Raw genomic sequence first — 18,774 nt, forward strand, 5'->3', positions numbered from 1 at the left:
TATAGAAGGTTCCTGGGATGAGTTCGTGGGGATGAGGTTGTAGCATTTCTCTTGGAGTAGTTTGGTGTAAAGATTTCATTATATCTTTAAATTCTTGTGTGAATTGTGGTGTGGGGTTTTCTTTGAGATCTTTACAGTTGGTGTTGTCAGAGAATAGGCAGCTGGCCTTGTGACAATCATCATGCTTGTCTGCTGGTCTGATCACTATCTAGTGGCTAGATTTCAGGGCTTGTATACCTATCCTCTCAGTGGTGGAGAGATTGTGGTGGATGTAATGTTTATTAAGGACTTCACTGTTGATTTTTTCTGAAGCAATGTAATTATCAAGTGTGTTGTTTTGTCTTCTGGGAGGTGTCCAGTCAGATGTGGTGTGCCTCATCCAATGTATCAAATGCTCCAATAATAACTATGTGGTGAAATAAGACAAGTACTATGTTCTCATGCAGAAAAATGATAAAAGACAAAAACACCTTGTTACCTGTGGGTGACCGCTTTTCACAGAGTGATCACACCATATGTGACCTCTCAGTCCTCATCCTGAAAGGAGACTTACACTACATGTTCAAAAGATGAGCCTGGAAACTGAAATTCATAACTTTACTAGACAATAAAAACTTAACTGGTTTTATGGCTTTTTACAACAGTTTGTAACACACCATGCTGCCTGCTACCCTTCTTTGTCCTATGAAAGCAGCAGTGTTAATTGCCCACTTCATTGTAAGTAGTTTCCTACAACATCTGTGACCCCCTTATGCTTAATAACCTTTCCCATCTTATATTTAGCATGAACAATCTGGTTACCTTCTCCAGTTCTAAGGAAGAAGATTGTAAAGTTCAAAGGTGTGTCCCTTCCACCAATAGTAGTTGGTCCAATAGAGGATATTACCTCACCCACCTTCTCTGCCTCATAACCTGGAACCAACATGGCTACAACCACACTGCAAACCACTATGGTTGTTTTAATCAATTTTGTTTCTGCTTTATTTAAAATTAAACTAATTTTCAGAAGTATTATTTCTATATTTATATCATGTTTGCTTTATTTCAGCGGTGAATGAGTGTGTTATACAACAGGTTTAATCTTTTTTTTTTCATTGCTTTCCAATGACACATGTGGGTGAATATCTTTTAAAATCAATGTGAATGTGCTGATCCCATCAATTAATGTTAATTAATTAGTGTCAATAGGTAAAAGGCAGAAGTTTCTGGAAATAGTGTCATTCCCTCAGGGTAGGATCAGCCAATGAGAGTTTGTGTTTATAATATAATGTTATACCTCAGTGTTTCATTGCTTGATTGTTCAGTCATTTGATAGCCAGCTGGATAGTTATGGGGGTGGAGCTCTGCTGTAGCCCCAAACATGCCCTCAATCACATGCAGATCAATAAAGCTATTATTAAATTTAGGTATTATACTCTCCTCCTGACTCTTAGCTACTACTGTTGCAAACACAACAGTAAAGGACAATAAAAAACTGAATGGATAATGTAAATATCACTTAATATCATAGAACTGGAAGGGACCTTAAGAGGTCATCTAGTCCATTCCCCTGCACTCAAGGCAGGATTAAGTATTACCTAGACCATCCCTGACAGGTGTTTGTCCAACCTGCTCTTAAAAATCCCCAATGATGGAGATTCCACAACCTCTCTATGCAATTTATTCCCATGCTTAATCACCCTGACAGTTAGGAAGTTTTTCCTAATGTCCAACCTAAACCACCCTTAGAGCAATTTAAGCCCATTGCTTAATATGTAGAGTGGCTAATTGTACAAAACTAATTAGCTAAATTTCTGGTTGTGAATGACTTTTATACAACAACTTTTCCAAGTATTTAATTTTACAGAATTAAACAAGAGAATGAGAGAAGAATGAGACCCAGAGACTGCACTTGGGGCTGTGGATGAACATTATCCCTAAAAATCAGGCCACTGATGTAGTTCCTAAATAAATATATAGACCTTCAATTCTAAAAGCCAAGATTTTAAAAAGTGAAAAGTGATACTGGATGTCTGCATTTTTTAGTGTCCAGCTGGAGATTCTTTTAAAAAAGTTTGATTTACAAAAGCTTGGTGTTTTACAGTTTCTAAAAATCAGGCCATTTTAAGGTATCTCATGTTGGGTACTCAAAATCAGTTCTTTTGAAATGGTGCTCAAAGTGTCATCTTTAAATTTAAAGTGTATTATTGCATTTATTTATATTAAGAAATATTTTTTAACAGGAGAAAATATCATCCTGAGACATGACTGGTTTTCATACATGATCATATATTCCCTTGAAATAATGATAAAAACATATGAAATTGATATTTTTTAAAAAACTTAAACTTACATGAGTTGTTATAGAATTCTTTGGGAATAGCAGCTCTGCATCTGTTGGGATTAAGGGATTGGAATTTATCAATTCTCATTTAATATCTATCAAAATAGATGGAAAAAGCAGTGTGGGTGTCAAATCATATCTTAATGTCTTATTATATATGATTTTCTCTACAGTAACTCCTCACTTACATTTGTCCCGGTTAATGTTGTTTCGTTGTTACGTTGCTGATCAATTAGGGAACATGATCATTTAAAGTTGAGCAATGCTCCCTTATAACATTGTTTGGCAGCTGCCTGCTTTGTTTGCTGCTTGCAGAAAGAGCAGCCCGTTGGAGCTAGCTGGTGGGGGCTTGGAACCAGGGTGGACTGGCAGCCCCCCTATAAGCTCCCCACTCCCCTAAGTTCCCTGTGCAGCAGCCGCTCAGCAGGTTATCAATTGCGGGGCAGTTCAGCTGTCCCTCCCACCACTGCCATGTGCTGCTCCTGCCCTCTGCCTTGGAACTGCTCCCAGGAGCCTCTTGCTTGCTGTGCGGTGGGGGGGGGGGGAGAAGGGGGCTAATATCAGGATGTCCCCCTCCCCCCACTTACCCCATCTCCATAGATCTGGGGAGGGAGGACACAACAGGGCTCAGGATGGAGGGAGCTTGCTAGCAGCAGCTGCTGTCTCAACTTGCTGATCTACTTAAAAAGGCAGTGTACTTAGAGTGGGGTCAGCGTACTTAAAGGGGCACTCACACACAGGGTGTGTGTCTCATACTCATACTCTCTCACACACAGGGTATGTGTCTCTGTCTGCCATGCTGTCTCCCCTCCCTCCATTTGTGCTGCCTTGTAGAGTGTGAGGCTACCTTAACAACAATGTGTTAACCCTTGAGGACTCAGCCGAGTGCTTGTTCATCATATCGCAGTAAGGCATTCCCTGGGAAATATCCCACCCTCTTCCACTCTCTGACTTCACCATCTCAACCAAGCTTTACAATCATCATTGCTGTGTACAGTATTAAATTGTTTGTTTAAAACTTATACTGTGTGTGTGTACACACACACAGTATAAGTTTTAAACAAACATATAATACAGTCTTTTGTCTGGTGAAAAAAATTTCTCTGGAACCTAACCCCCCCCATTTACATTAATTCTTGTGGGGAAATTGGATTCACTTAACATAGTTTCGCTTAAAGTCACATTTTTCAGGAACATAACTACAATGTTAAGCGAGGAGTTACTGTACTTCCTCATACAATCCGGATATCTGGATAAATTGCAACACAAAATCATGATGCTAGATCCTCCCTTTCTCTATTTAGCTGTAGTCATACAAAAACAAAAACAAAATGGTTAAGTAGTGTGAACTTTTGTTTGAAACCTTTACTATTTGCCAGGCTTTATCAAAGGTAGGAAAAGTATAAATACAAGGGATGGGATGAGAAGGTGGTGTTTAGATGCTGATGAAAATTAGTGGAAGGCTAGGATTTGGGATTTATTTGAAACTGAATCAGGGTTTAAATTCAGATTTGGATTCCACAGCAATGAAAACTTGTGACTTGTTTTCAAGGGATTTTGGCTTCAAACTATAGAAATCTCAAAGGACAAGATTGTGGTTGACCCTTTATGTAGCCACATGGGGGTGAAAAGGTGAATAAGAACCCTCCCTCCTACTCCTGTGTGGCCTTTTCCAGACATTGGGTCCAGATATGGGGCGGGGGGGAGGAACATGCTCTGTGCAGCTTCTGTTCTCCCCACATCCGCATCCCCCCAGGAAAGGTGCTTAGTAAAAAGCTTCAGCAAATAACTCCCCCTAGAGTAAGGAAAGAACTGTCCTTTCTGGGCTTCCGCCAGGAGTGATACAGCTAAATGTTAGAACGATAGAATCATAGAACCATAGAGTTAGAAAGATCTGCAAGGGTTATCTAATCCAGTGGTTCTCAAACTTACATGATCGCGCCGCCCTTCTTTGTGTCTGTAGTCCTTTACGCCTCCCCTCCAACCGCTACGAGCACACAAGTACATATACAGCTGCCCCGCCCTGAAGTCAGAGTATACAGCGATGGCTGCTGGCGGGGCGCCCAGCTCTGAAGAGCGCCACTGCCAGCAGCCATGGAGAAGTAAGGATGAGTAGTAAGGCAGGCCAGCTGCTGCTGCTTTCCAGTCACCCAGCTCTGAAGGCAGATCAACTTCTCATGCTCTCCCACCCCGAATACATTCTGAGCCCTCCCAGGGAGGTGCATCCCCCAGTGTGAGAACCTCTGATCTAGTCTAACCCCTGCCAAGATGCAGGATTTGTTGAGTCTAACACATCCAAGACAGATGGTGATCCAGCCTCCTTTTGAAAATCTCCAGTGAAGGATTCCACAATTTCCCTAGGAAGTCTGTTCCATTGTCCTACTGTTCTTATAGTTAGTTTCTGAGATTTAATCTAAATCTGCTATGCTGTAGTTTAAATCCATTGTTGCTTGTCCTGTCCTCTAAGGCAAGTTTCTCTACAGTCTTTCTATACATTGGTGACCAAAATTGGACACCGTACTCCAGCTGAGGTCTAACCAGTTCAAGTAGAGCAGTACCATCACCTCCCATGACTTGCATGCTATGCCTCTGTTAATAGAACCTAAAATTGCATTTGCAACAGCATCACAATGCTGACTCATGTTGAGGTTGAGATCCACCACAACTCCCAGATCATTCTCAGCAGTTTCCCCCCATTCTGTATTTGTGCATTTGTTTTTTCTTCCCTAAATGTAGCTCCTTAATTGCCCTTTGTTGAATTTCATTTTGTTTGTTATTCAGTTCTCCAATTTATGAAAGTGCCTCTGAATTATATCTCTGTCCCACTAGTTTTGTGTCATATGCAGACTTGATCAGCATGTTCTCTATTACTACGTTTGGGTAATTAATAAAGATGTTAAACAACACTGTACCGAGAAGAGATCCCTGTGGAACCCCACTTGAGACCTCCCTCCAATGTGACATAATTCCATTAATAGTTATTTTGTTTGAGGCTGTTTAACCAATCATGTATCCACTTAATGGTAATTCTACCTTAATGGTAATTCTACCAAGTACACATTTCTCCACATAGTCACAAAGGACGTTCTGATAATTGTGTAAAAGCCTTGCTCAAGTCTAAGTATATTATATCTACTGCATTCCCCCATCTAGTTACCCTGTCAAAGGAGGAAATCAAGCTGGTTTGGCATGATTTGTTCTTAGTAAATCCATGCTGGCTGCTAGTGATTACCCCGTCATCCTCAGGTATTCGCAAATTGAAAGTTTTGTACATTTCTCTAATAGCGTCTCAGGTTAGGCTGGCTGGTCTATAGTTCCCCAGCTCCTCATTTTTCTCCTTTTCAATGATGGGTACTATGTTAGCCCTTCTCCAGTCTTCCAGGACCTCTTCTGTCATTCATGAGTTTGCAAATATTATTACCAGTGGCTGTGAGATTTCTTCTGTGAATTCCTTCAGTACCCTGATATGAATAGCATCAGGTCCTGATGACTTGAATTTATTCAAATTAGTCAGAAGATCTCTGGTGTGTTCTTTTCTTATTTTGATCTGCATCCCTTCCCCTTTATTGTCTATTGTAACTTTGCTAGTCATCTGGTTACATGTTAATTTTTGTCATAAGACTGAAGCAAAGTAGGTATTGAACAGCTCTGACTTCCTCTCTTTGTCTTGTAAAGATGTTCCTAAAAGCACAATCTGACCCATAGCATGGAAAGAACTTCTAAACCCTCAAAGTATTTAAAATCTCTGCCTTTCCATGAACTTTATAGTAAAGGAAGAAGGAATTCATTGTTCTCTGCATTTACTGAGGTGTACTTTGCACTCTGGGACATGAATCCAATGTACCACTAAAAGTGGACAGATCTCCAGTTACAGGATCTAGCAGAAGTCCCTATATTACATTACTGAATGTTAGTTACAAAGTGATAATTTAGGCCTTTATCCTGGAAAGACGTGGGCATTTGTTTAGCTATATGCACTGTGAGCGCTTCCATTGAAGTCAATGGGACTGCTCACAGTGAGTAAAGGTAAGCACACATGTAAGTCTTTGCGGAATTGCAGTCCTAGTTTGGATTTATAATTTTTTATTTATCCAGTGTCTGTTGCAGGATCTTGATATCTCATATCAGGTAATACAAATGTACTAGAAATTTTTAATCCTCAATACAAAATTTCAATTAGCCAATATAGGATTGCCCAAACAGAGCAAGCAGCAATGACACCAGTTTACTGGAATCTAGATCTGGGTGAAAAAACTTTTGACAAAAAGTGCAGATTAGGTTGATGAAAACAATTCATGAATTCGTACTGATTTCAGCAACATTTTTTGGTCAAAACAAAACAATGTTTTTGGAAATGTTGAAATTAATTGTTTTGACAGTAGTGAAACATTTTGTTTTGATTTTTTTGGGCTAGATTCACTAAGCAGAGAAGGAGGTAGTCCAATATCCCAATGGTTAGGGCCCTCAGCTGGGGTGTAGGTGACCTCAGGTTTGATTTCCTGCTGAAAAAAACCATTTCATTCAACCTGAACCATTGTTTTTTTACTTTTTTCCAATTCATCAAAAATTGTGAAAAGTTTTGGTTTGACCTGAAGTGATTTTTTTCCCAATTTTTTGGAATTTCCAGTGACAAAAAAATAATCAGTTATTGCACAGCTTTATCATCAACACAGATAGTTAACAGAGCTGTGCAGAGGATGGAAGTTAATTTCATGAAAAAAAAAATGAGTTTTTTAAATTTGTCTTAATTCAAAATGTGAATTAAACCTGAAAACATCAAAATTCTCCATGAAGGAAAATTAAAAAATATATATTTTCAGGTCAATCAAAACGTTCAATTTCAATAAAATTGAAACATGTTGAAAATGTCAAAATGTTTATTCTGAAACTCAGAATTTTTTTCTGTTTTTTTCTGAAACAAAATTTCAGTGAAATCCACCTTATTTTTTGAAGCATTTCAGTTTCACAGGAACCATGTATTTCCAACAGAATATGTTCCACTGAAGTTTCTCCAAACAGCTCTACTAGTTAAGTGTCTATTTTGTATTTTGATATACTTATGAAACAACTGGCAATAGATTTCACTAAATCACACTTTCTGTATTTTATGTTTTTCATACAGATTGCCTATAGAAAGAGTTATCGAGTCATAGATTTTAAGGCCAGAAGTGACCACCAAATCATTTAGTCTGACCTCCTTATATCCGCAACCTAAACCCAACAACCAAAATTAGGCCAAAGTATCTCAGCCCACAGGAGACTAGATTATTATATGCCATACGCATTGTTGGGTTTGGTCCTGCTTTGAGCAGGGGGTTGGACTAGATGACCTCCTGAGGTCCCTTCCAACCCTGAGATTCTATGATTCTATGAATAGGAGGGACTGAGGTGCATCAGTGCCCGAAGCCCCATCAGTGATAGGGAAATGATTAAATGAGATATGTCTAGATAATCCTGGCAAGTGACCCACATGCTGCAAAGGAAGGCAAATATCCTGCATGGTCATTGCTAATGTAACCTGGGGAAAATTCCTTCCTGACCCCATATATGGTGATCACTTAGACCCTGAGCATGTGATTAAGAACCAGCCAGCCAAGTACATGAGAGAGAGAGAGAAATGCTCAGTGGCCTCTCAGAACTGTAAGTCCCATCTCAAGCCATGGCCACTCCTAAAGCTTCAAAAGAAGGTAATAAAAAAGCCTCTGAAAATACATGGGGGTGGGGAATCCCTTTCTGATCCTTGGAGGTGGCAAGTGAGCAAGAAACCCTGAAGCGTGAGCTTTTAGGAATAAGGCATAAGCAAGGGAGGCTTAGGGCTGTTGAGCTGTGCCCTCTGCATCACAAGCAACTCTGTCATACAATCACACTCATAAATTTGATCAACTCACTCTTAAAACTAAATAAGTTGTTCAGTCCCACAAGTTAGTGGGCAGCAAGTGGGGAAGTAAATCTACAGCATTGCAGATGGCCGTGCACTAGGTTACTGTGTGAATCCTCCTACTGCACACTAAAACAGCAGTAGGTCAAAGCACTCAAGGGATCTTTTAATGCATTGTAGTAGCAGTCACACAGCTAGTTAGTGCTCGGCAGGCTAGTGCACTGTAGATTCACATGCCATGCACTAATTCTCCATATAGAAAAGCCCATATTTTTAGGATGGTACTATGGCAGATATGGATGTTTACTGCTGTTTTGATATATTATAGAGTCAGATCAATTAATTCTGTCAAATGCAAATCATACCAAATCAAGTACTAACATAGTGGAAAATGTTTAGTACTTTTTTAAACAATACAGGAAATGTTCTGAGAAATTCCTACAAAACTGATGTCTGATCCTGATATCACTGAAGTCAATGACAAAACTCTTATTGACTTCATTGGAATCAGAATTGGGTTCTTGCTTTGCACATGGAGTGTAGTTCAAAAGGAGGTGCTAGTCAGCTTAGCTTTAGTCAGTAATTGCATTACCAGAAAATGTACTTCCATAATCCCAGTCTGCTTTGTGTATGTGCCACATGCTGTCTTGATGTGCACCCAACAATAATAAAACATTCAAAATGTGAAAGGAAGAAACTATTATACACAAGTCACTGTAAGTACAAAGCCAATTTTGTATTGTAGGATGGTATCCAGAAACATACTCAAAGTGAGGAAAGATTTCTTTCTCTAAAAACAAACCTGAATCTTAATTTAAGCAATGTTTAGTTGAAATTTATTTTCTTTTCTTTATTTTTCCTGTATGGTTTCACCACCATTATGCTGCAGAACTCTTTTATAGTAACAATGCCATTGACAGGCTTCTTTCTTACTCCAAAAGGCAAAATGTCATTTAAACATTTCTAGTTCTAAACCAAAACTTTAATCTGATCAACTTGGTTGCTTTATTGGAGAATTCTCTAACAAAAAAATACTCATTTGTTCATACTTTTATCATTTTCACTCTGGTCTCCTATTCTGAAAACTTGGTAACCATCACCGATGGCAGTTTGGAAAAAACTTATGCACAAAGGGCTAGATACTGGACGGTGCTCAGCGTTCTGGCCCTGATTCAGCAAAATGCATAAGCACACAGTTAACTTAAAGCACATGCATAGCCTCATCAACTTGACTGGGACTACTCATATGCTCAGGATCGGCTCTAGGCACCAGCAAAGCAAGCACGTGCTTGGGGTGGCACAATTCCAGAAGCGGCATTCCGGCCACTTTTGTTTGGTTGGGTTTTTTTTGCTTGGGCAGCATTCCGGCCACCCGTTTTTTTGTTTTGTTTAGTTTTTTTGCTTGGGGCAGCAAAAAACCTAGAGCCGGCCCTGCATATGCTTGAAGTGAAGCATACACTTAAGTGCTTTTCTGGCTTGGGCTCAGAATGCTCAGCACCTTCCAGGATTGATCCCAAAGGGAGCACGTGTATACCATCCTTAGTAGGCTATTTGGTGACTCAAAAAGAGGCTTCTCCTGTTGACATGTAGTACTCCATCTTTATAAGGGGACCAAGCATTTGATTTGGGTCGGTGTCAGGCATTTGACACAGGCCAAGCATTTGATCTTTTAATATAGCAAATTATAAATCAGTAATGTCTAATGAGTGGGAGTCAGTGGGTACATCTACACTACGGGATTATTCCGAATTTACATAAACCGGTTTAGCAAAACAGATTGTATAAAATCGAGTGCGCGCGGCCACACTAAACACATTAAATCGGTGGTGTGCATCCACGGTCCGAGGCTAGCGTCGATTTCTGGAGCGTTGCACTGTGGGTAGCTATCCCATAGCTATCCCATAGTTCCCGCAGCCTCCCCCGCCCGTTGGAATTTCCGGGTTGAGATCCCAGTGCCTGATGGGGCAAAAATCATTGTCACGGGTGGTTCTGGGTACAGCCTCACCCCTCCCTCTCTGAAAGCAGCACACAACCGTTTCGCGCCTTTTTTGCTTGGTGAACTGTGCAGACGCCATAGCACAGCAAGCATGGACCCTGCTCAGCTCAATACTGCAATCGTGGATGTTTTAAACACCTCGTGCACTCTCGTGCAGTATATGGTGAACCAGGACCTTCAAACCGAGGCGAGGAGGAGGCGGATACGGCAGCGCAGCGATGACAGTGATGAGGACGTAGACACAGAATTCTCTCAAACTGCGGGCCCCTGCGCTTTGGAGATCCTGATGGTAATGGGGCAGATTCTATCCATTGAACGCCGATTTTGGGCTCGGGAAACAAGCACTGACTGGTGGGACCGCATTGTGTTGCAGGTGTGGGACGATTCCCAGTGGCTGCGAAACTTTCGCATGCGTAAGGGCACTTTCATGGAACTTTGTGACTTGCTTGCCCCTGCCCTGAAACGCCATAATACCAAGATGAGAGCAGCCCTCACAGTAGAGAAGCGAGTGGCGATAGCCCTGTGGAAGCTTGCAACGCCAGACAGCTACTGGTCAGTCGGGAATCAATTTGGATTTGGAAAATCTACTGTGGGGGCTGCTGTGATGCAAGTAGCCAAAGCAATCACTAAGCTGCTGCTACGAAAGGTTGTGACTCTGGGAAACGTGCAGGCCATAGTGGATGGCTTTGCTGCACTGGGATTCCCTAACTGTGGTGGGGTGATAGATGGAACCCATATCCCTATCTTGACACCGGAGCACCAGGGCACCCAGTACATAAACCGTAAGGGGTACTTTTCAATGGTGCTGCAAGCACTGGTGGATCACAAGGGATGTTTCACAAACATCCACGTGGGATGGCCAGGGAGGGTTCATTATGCTTGCGTATTCAGAAGCACTACTCTGTTTAAACGGCTGCAGCAAGGGAATTACTTCCCAGACCAGAAAATAACAGTTGGGGATGTTGAAATGCCTGTCATTATCCTGGGGGACCCAGCCTACCCCTTGATGCCATGGCTCATGAAGCCATACACAGGCAGCCTGGACAGTGGTCAGGATCTGTTCAATTACAGGCTGAGCAAGTGCAGAATGGTGGTGGAATGTGCATTTGGCCATTTAAAGGTGCGCTGGGGCACATTACTGACTCGCTCAGACCTCAGCCAAACCAATGTCCCCTATGTTATTGCTGCTTGCTGTATTCTTCACAATCTCTGTGAAAGTAAGGGGGAGACCTTTATGGCGGGGTGGGAGGCTGAGGCAAATCACCTGGCCGCTGATTACGCGCAGCCAGACACCAGGGAGATTAGAAGAGCACACCAGGAAGCGGTGCGCATCAGAGAAGCTTTGAAAACGAGCTTCATCAATGGCCAGGGTACAGTGTGACTGCTGTGTTTGTTGATGAACACCCAACCCCCTTGATTGACTCATTCCCTGTAAGCAACTCACCCTCCCCCTTCGAGTACAGCTTACTTATGCAAATAAAGTCACTCTCATTTAAAAATCATGAATTCTTTATTAATTCATTATAAAAAGAGGGAGAGAAGTAAGGGTGTGGTTTGGGAGGAGGATAGGAGGGATGGAGAAGGCCATTAAAAAAATTTCACAGTAACAACAGCCTTCTGGTTGGGCTGTCCACGGGGGTGGAGTGGGCGGGTGCACGGAGCCTCCCCCCACGCGTTCTTACACGTCTGGGTGAGGAGGATGTGGAACATGGTGAGGGTTGAGGGTGGTTATACAGGGGCTGCAGCGGCACTCTGTGATCCTGCTGCCGTTCCTGAAGCTCCACCAGACGCCGGAGCATGTCAGTTTGATCACGCATCAGCCCCAGAGTTGCATCCCGCCACCGCTGATCTTCCTGCCACCACCGCTGATTTTCCTGCCGGTCTTCCTGCCGCCACCTCTCATCTCGGGTGTCCCTCCTGTCCTCACGTATACTGGCATCTTTCCTGTAATTTGATACCACGTCCTTCCACTCATTCAGATGAGCTCTTTCATTGCGTGTAACTTCCATAATATCCGAGAACATTTCATCTCGCGTCTTCTTTTTCCTCCGCCTTATCTGTGCTAGCCTTTGGGATGGAGGAGGGACGCTTGAAAAATTTGCAGCTGCATGAGGGAGAGAAATATTTAAAAAGATACATTTTACAGAACAATGGTTATACTCTTTCACAGTGAAAAGCACTATTCACCTTACATAGCACATGTGATTTCCCTACAAGGTCGCATTTTTCATCTTAATACTGAGTGCCAGCAGCTCTGGAGTTACAGATCTCACAGACACAGGTCCAGGCATCAGAATTCAGCTTGCATGCGGCCATGGTAAGCCACTGTCTTTCGGCTTCTGTAGTGATTTACCCCTCCCCCCAACGCATGGCTAATACCTCACTAGCTCCCTGCTAATCAACACCCTTCCCACCCCCCCACCCACTGCGTGCCTAGTAGCTTGGGGAAGATCCCCGCTGGCCAAACACAAAAAAGATCATCGGCATTTCACTCCTCCCCTCCCCCCGCTTGACTACGTGCAGGAAAGGTTTTTTTTTAAGCTGCTGCAGTCCACGAACCCGGTAGGAAAATGGCCATCCCCCTTACTTAAATTCCTGATTTTTAACCAGGTTATCCTGAACGATATCACTTTGCTGAGGATAACACAGCGAGATAAAGAACGGATGCTTCTTGAATGCCAGCAATCACCGGGACCATACACTGCTATGCTTTGCCATGCAATGATACCTGATTACTTGCTACATGCATGGTGTGGTAAAGTGTCCTACCATGGTGGGCGGAACAAGGCTGCCTTGCTCAGAAACCTTCTGCAAAGGCTTCTGGAGTACCTACAGGAGCGCTTCATCGAGATGTCTCTGGAGGATTTCCTCTCAATCCCCGGACATGTTAACAAACTTTTCTAAGTAACTATACTGTCTGCGAATGCATCCCAAGTCCTCAGGGCAAATCAATCATTAAAAAACGCTTGCTTAAAAAACAATGTTTGCTATTTGCAAAGGAACACTCACCAGAGGTCCCTTCCATGGCGTCATTGTCTGGGATAGTTGCTTGGGAGAGCTGGGAGGAGGGTAATTCCGTCAGGGTGAGAAAAAGCTCCTGGCTGCTGGGGCTCACGGAGTGCTGTGTGCTCTCTGCTAGGTCGTCCTCCTCTTCTTCATCTTCATCTTCCCCGTCTGCATAATCCTCAGACATGGCAGAGATTACAACCCCCACCTCGGAATCCACGGTCAGGGTGGGGTACTTGTGGCGCAGCTCCCTAAAATTGCATGCAGCTCAGCATAGAAGCGGCATGTTTTTCGACCTGCCCCGGACCTTCCGTTTGCTTCTTTGGTTTTCTGGTAGGCTTGTCTGAGCTCCTTAACTTTCACTCTGCACTGCACTGAGTCCCTGCTGTGGCCTTTATCCATCATAGCCTTAGAAATTCTTTCAAATACTTTTTCATTTCGTCTTTTGGAACGCAGTTCTGTTAGCACTGAATCCTCTCCCCATATAGCGATCAGATCCAGTACCTCCCGTGCAGTCCATGCTGGGGCTCTTTTTCGATTCTCAGGAGACTGCATTGTTACCTGTGCAGATGAGCTGTGCGTGGTCACCTGTGGTGATGAGCTCTCCACGCTGGGGAAGCAGGAAATGAATTTCAAAAGTTCGCGGGGCTTTTCCTGTCTACCTGGCCAGTGCATCAGAGTTCAGAATGCTGTCCAGAGCGGTCACAGTGGTGCACTGTGGGATACCGCCCGGAGGCCAATACTGTCGATTTGCGGCCACACTAACCCTATTCCGATATGTTAATCCCGATATTAGTGCTACTCCTCTCGTCGGGGAGGAGTACAGAAACCGATTTAAAGAGCCTTTAAAATCAATATAAGGTGACTCCTAGTGTGGACGGGTGTGGCGTTAAATCGGTTTTACGCTCCTAAAACCGGTTTAAACGCCTAGTGTAGACCAGGCTAGTATGGTCTAGTGATCAGAGTAGGCAACTGAAAGCCAGAATCCTTGTTCTCTATTTCTAGCTCTGATACTGACTCACTGTGTCACTTTGATCAAGTCACTTAACATCTTTTTGCCTCACTTTCCCCAAAGTATAAAGTGACTCTCACCTACTTCACAAGCAGGGTCTTATGCAGTTTTATATCATTTTGACAAGGTGCTCAGAGATATTTTGATGCAAGGCACTGTATAGGATAAAGTATTGTTATTATAAAATGATACATAAAATAAGTTATACAACTGAATTTCAATAGAGCTGAGAACAAGAGAATAGTAGCTGTTTATGAGGGACTACATTATAACTAAGACCTTTATTTGTTATTAAGCTGACAAATTATATTTGCTCATAGAAAAATGTTTTAGCATTTGTAAAATTAAAACAAAACTCCTGTTTTAAATGAAGGAAATAAAGTGTAGGATGAGCTCAGAGCTGTCATCTGTATTGCCTACCCTGAATTATTATTCTGTGCCTAACTCTGTAGAACAGCGATCTCGAATTCAAGTCACCACGAGGACCACATAAGGACTGGTACATTGGCCCAAGGGCCGCATCACTGAAATCTTTTCATACAACGCTACAAAAGTATAATAAAAAATGAAGAGTAATATAGTATGCTATTAAAAGACAATGTATTAACTTTTTGAAGACTGTAGTGCAAAAAGACAGTGCTAATTTCAGACATTTCATTTTTGGCCACTTAGCTAGCAGCGTTTTGCATCAACCAGAGCATCAATATTAGGTTTAATATCCTGAGAAGAAACCAGTCTCAATGTTGCTTGCAAATTGTACCACATTCCATACAAAAAACTACACTAAGAGAATGTTAAGGCTGCACAGTTCAGCACACATGCCAAAATTAGGGTTGCACACACAACTCTTTCTCTGCCCCTTTGAGACTATGTGTTATCATGCAATCTTTTAATTACAGGGTCACGTACTGTTTCTCATATAATATATACCTTTTTTCCACACCTTTAAATTGTAAAGTATCTTACACTGATTTTTCTACTGACTTTTATTGCGTTGTCACAGTAGCCCAATATATGCTTACTAGCAAAGGACTTGCCACTTAGCCACTCAAGTTTATGGTAAGTATGAGTGAGGGTGGGCAAATGTGTGTTGTGATTCGGAAGCTGTGTTGATTTGTGCCTGGGTTGTGTTGTTCTGGGAGATTTTGGTTGATTTGTGTTGGTGGCAAATAAGGGGTGTGTGCTGGGATGAGGGGCTATCTGTATTTTGACTTGCTGGTTGTGTTGTTGTGTAGGCGGTTGTGCTGATATGTGAGGTGGCAGCTAGGCACAAGGGTGTGGCAGTCAGGCCAAGTAATCCACTATTTGTGAAGTCTCCCTCATACAACCAACGAAACTGTAGCATGCAAATTAGCTATTGAGTAAGGGTGGTGATTGGTTGAGTTATCTCTGATATCACAATAGTCTAGTACTCTTGGCACAGCACAGATACACACCTTTCTGTAGCTGTGCACCAATTGTCAATTCAAAATAGCTGAGAACTTCAAAATTGGATGGTACCAGACTGCAAAACCCCCACTCCAGCCCTTCCATGAGGCCCCGCCCTGCCTCTTCCCACCCCTTCCCCACCCCCATTCCAACCCCATCCCCGAAGTCCTCACCCCAACTCCGCCCCCTCCCTTCCCCTATTCCAACCCCTTCCCCAAATCCCCACTCCAGCCCCACTTCCACCCCTTAGCACTCCGCATCCCCACTCCTCCCCACTCCCTCCTGGAAAGTCCTAAGCACTGCCAAACAGCTGTTTGGTGGCGGGAAGTGCTGGGATGCAGTGAGAGGAGCAGGGACACAGCATGCTGGGGGCGGGGAGCTTGGCCCACTAATTTTTCCCCATGGGTGCTCCAGCCCCAGCGCACCCACTGAGTTACCGCGTGTTTGAGACCTCTGCTGTAGAAGATGCACAACCACTCACAGTGCTGCCTAGTGCTCAGGCAATGGTTGGCAGGACATCTTCTCATTGAAGCACAGTCCTATCCTTCAGTGCCCCAGCAGTTTGCAGTCCTCCCCTTTAGCACACAGGCTTGGGGGGGGAGGGGGGGCGGGAGGGAGAAGAGGGCCCTGAACAGTCAAAATTTTTTCCAGCTGGCCTGTCAACATAGAGGAGAAGGCTCTTGTTGTTTTATTGTCCTCTCAGAGTGGGTAGTGGAGCCTGGGCCCACCCTCTCTACCAGGCTCCAGTCCAGGGCCCCATAGAGGGTAGCTAAACCCAATGCCACTACTCCCATGGACCACTTATCATCTTCTTCAGCTTCCAGAGTAAATCTCTCCAATCCAAGTTTCTGAACTGCACAGTCCATCCCCTGCATCTTCTTTATGGGTTTGCATGGTCTGTGTTGTCCAGACCCAGGCAATGAACCTCTGGATAGTAAACTCCCCTCAGAACAGCCATCTGCTCCTTTCTACTGCCCTTTTCCAAACAGCTCTGCTCCCCTTTTTAAAGCCCTGCCTCTAGCTTCATCAGGCTTTACAGGTATGTCTGGGAGGGGCTGACTGGGCCCAGAGCTGTTCCTTAACCCCTTGTTCTCCAGTGCGGGGTTTGTATAGCCCATCAGAAACGTACACAATATTCTGGTAAAGATTTTAGAAGGCTAAAAGTTACTAATTAAAAACAGAAAAAATGAAATCAGAAATTCTCCATTGCGTAATCGTACATTTCCCTATTAGCTATAGATTCTATGGACATCATTACTGATGGAGTCAGGCAGACTCCTTGGAAATTGTATATGCTCGGATACCACAATGAGGAGCAGAGTATAGGAAATTAAATAGATTAGAATACAAACAGGATAACATGCACCTGCAGTACAGCCAGCTGAAAATGAGCAGTGCCCCTCCCCCCCCCCGGGTAGATATGAAGCTAATTCTCCAGTTTTGTGTATTTACATGGTTATTTAAATCTCTGCCAAATCAGCATGAAACAGATACAAAACAATACCATTTTCATTTGGTCATGTTTTTGCATCAACTTTGCATAGGTGTAAATGACTAGACAAGGTTTATATGGGTGGAAAAATCAATGTCATTGTGTCAAATGCTGAAATGCAGAACATCTGGAGTAAGGCCAACAATACCTGCATGGGAGAATAACGTTTAGAGGTAGTACAATAAAAGTTTTCAAAGCATTACAGTTCCATGCAAACCAAGAGTCCTAGCATCTTGGCATGCAGAATCAGTTTATTTCTACAATGCAGAATGAAGCATTTTTTAAATGGTATATATTGCAGAGGAAACATATATGTAACAGGAATACAGTATATGTTGCCTGAAATGGGAGATTTTATAAGACATACAAATGCAAATATTTCTCAATCCTTGCAAATTTGAAGCCTGATCCTGCAAAATCAGAGACATGTGACTGATCCCACAAAAGTCAATGTGACAATAAATGAGTAAAGACTGCAGGACAGGGCTATTAAATTGGTTACCCTGGAATAGTCTATGAGTTCAGAAGTTTCAGCTGGCTCTTATTTTCTTCTGCTTCTAGTTAGCTCTGATAGTTGTGCTGTTTTGATGTGAACTGATTTTAAGAGGTCAGGCAGGTTAAATGCTGTTTGATTAAAATCAGAACACCCAACAACTACTGTTTCACTGTTTGACTTTGTTGGCCTCTTCATCTGGGAATTCAGGAAGACACCTTTAGCCTCAAAAAGGCAGCAGTATTTTTTTCCCTATGGCTTAAAGAGAAACAAAGAAAAAAAGCCACATTGTATATGTTTTTCTGGCAATAGGCCTGCCACTGTTTATCAAGCCAAGGCAAATCCAATTAGCCTGTGGCCTGCCTCCCAACCTTATTAACCTGCTCAGCTGTGAGAAACTCAACAGCCCCTGCCAATATCTCATTTCTCCAGCAGCTGATAAGATCAGTTCAAGATATTCAATGGGGTTTCCTTTCACTTCAGCTTCATCATAGTCACTGGCATCTTAACCATAGTGGCCGGATCTTATTTTCCTCTCATTTACTACATGAAATAGGATGGCAACTGCAAGGCCTATATAGCTTGTTGGAACAAACACTGATCAGGCCTTCACACTGTTTGACAGGATGGGCTGATTTTCCTTATCATGGCTTGCCCACAAAGGCCTAGGCCAGGCCTGGATTATTAGCATTCCTTGGTGAGATGCGTCAGGCCTATTTCTGTCACACAGACGGATTGAGCCTTTCACTCAGGCTTGCGAATGAGTGACACATGGCCTGACTGGGAGGACAACATTGTTATTTGAGTTAAGAAATCAATTTGTATCAAATGTACACTGTAATTTATTTGTTGGCTTTGAAGGGAACCTGGCTGAGATAAATGGGAATGGGCTTCTTTTTTTCCCCCTATGCTGAGCTGATAAAGTTCTTGTGAAGCTCCAGATAGCTCCAGTCAGAGCCAAAGTGACAAACATGTTTAAAGTTGCACAGTGATCTTTAAATCTCAAAAAGAACACCTTGTCGGACATGATAGAACATTTTTTACCTTTTCCCTCTATCTGTCAGAAAGCTGCTGTGACACATTGCTTTAGTATTTTTGCTGACATTTTCTTTATCAAGCACATCTGTTTGTGGTCGAAAGATGCTT

Source organism: Mauremys reevesii, linkage group 2 (genome assembly GCF_016161935.1).
Source record: "Mauremys reevesii isolate NIE-2019 linkage group 2, ASM1616193v1, whole genome shotgun sequence".
Lineage (NCBI taxonomy): Eukaryota > Metazoa > Chordata > Testudines > Geoemydidae > Mauremys > Mauremys reevesii.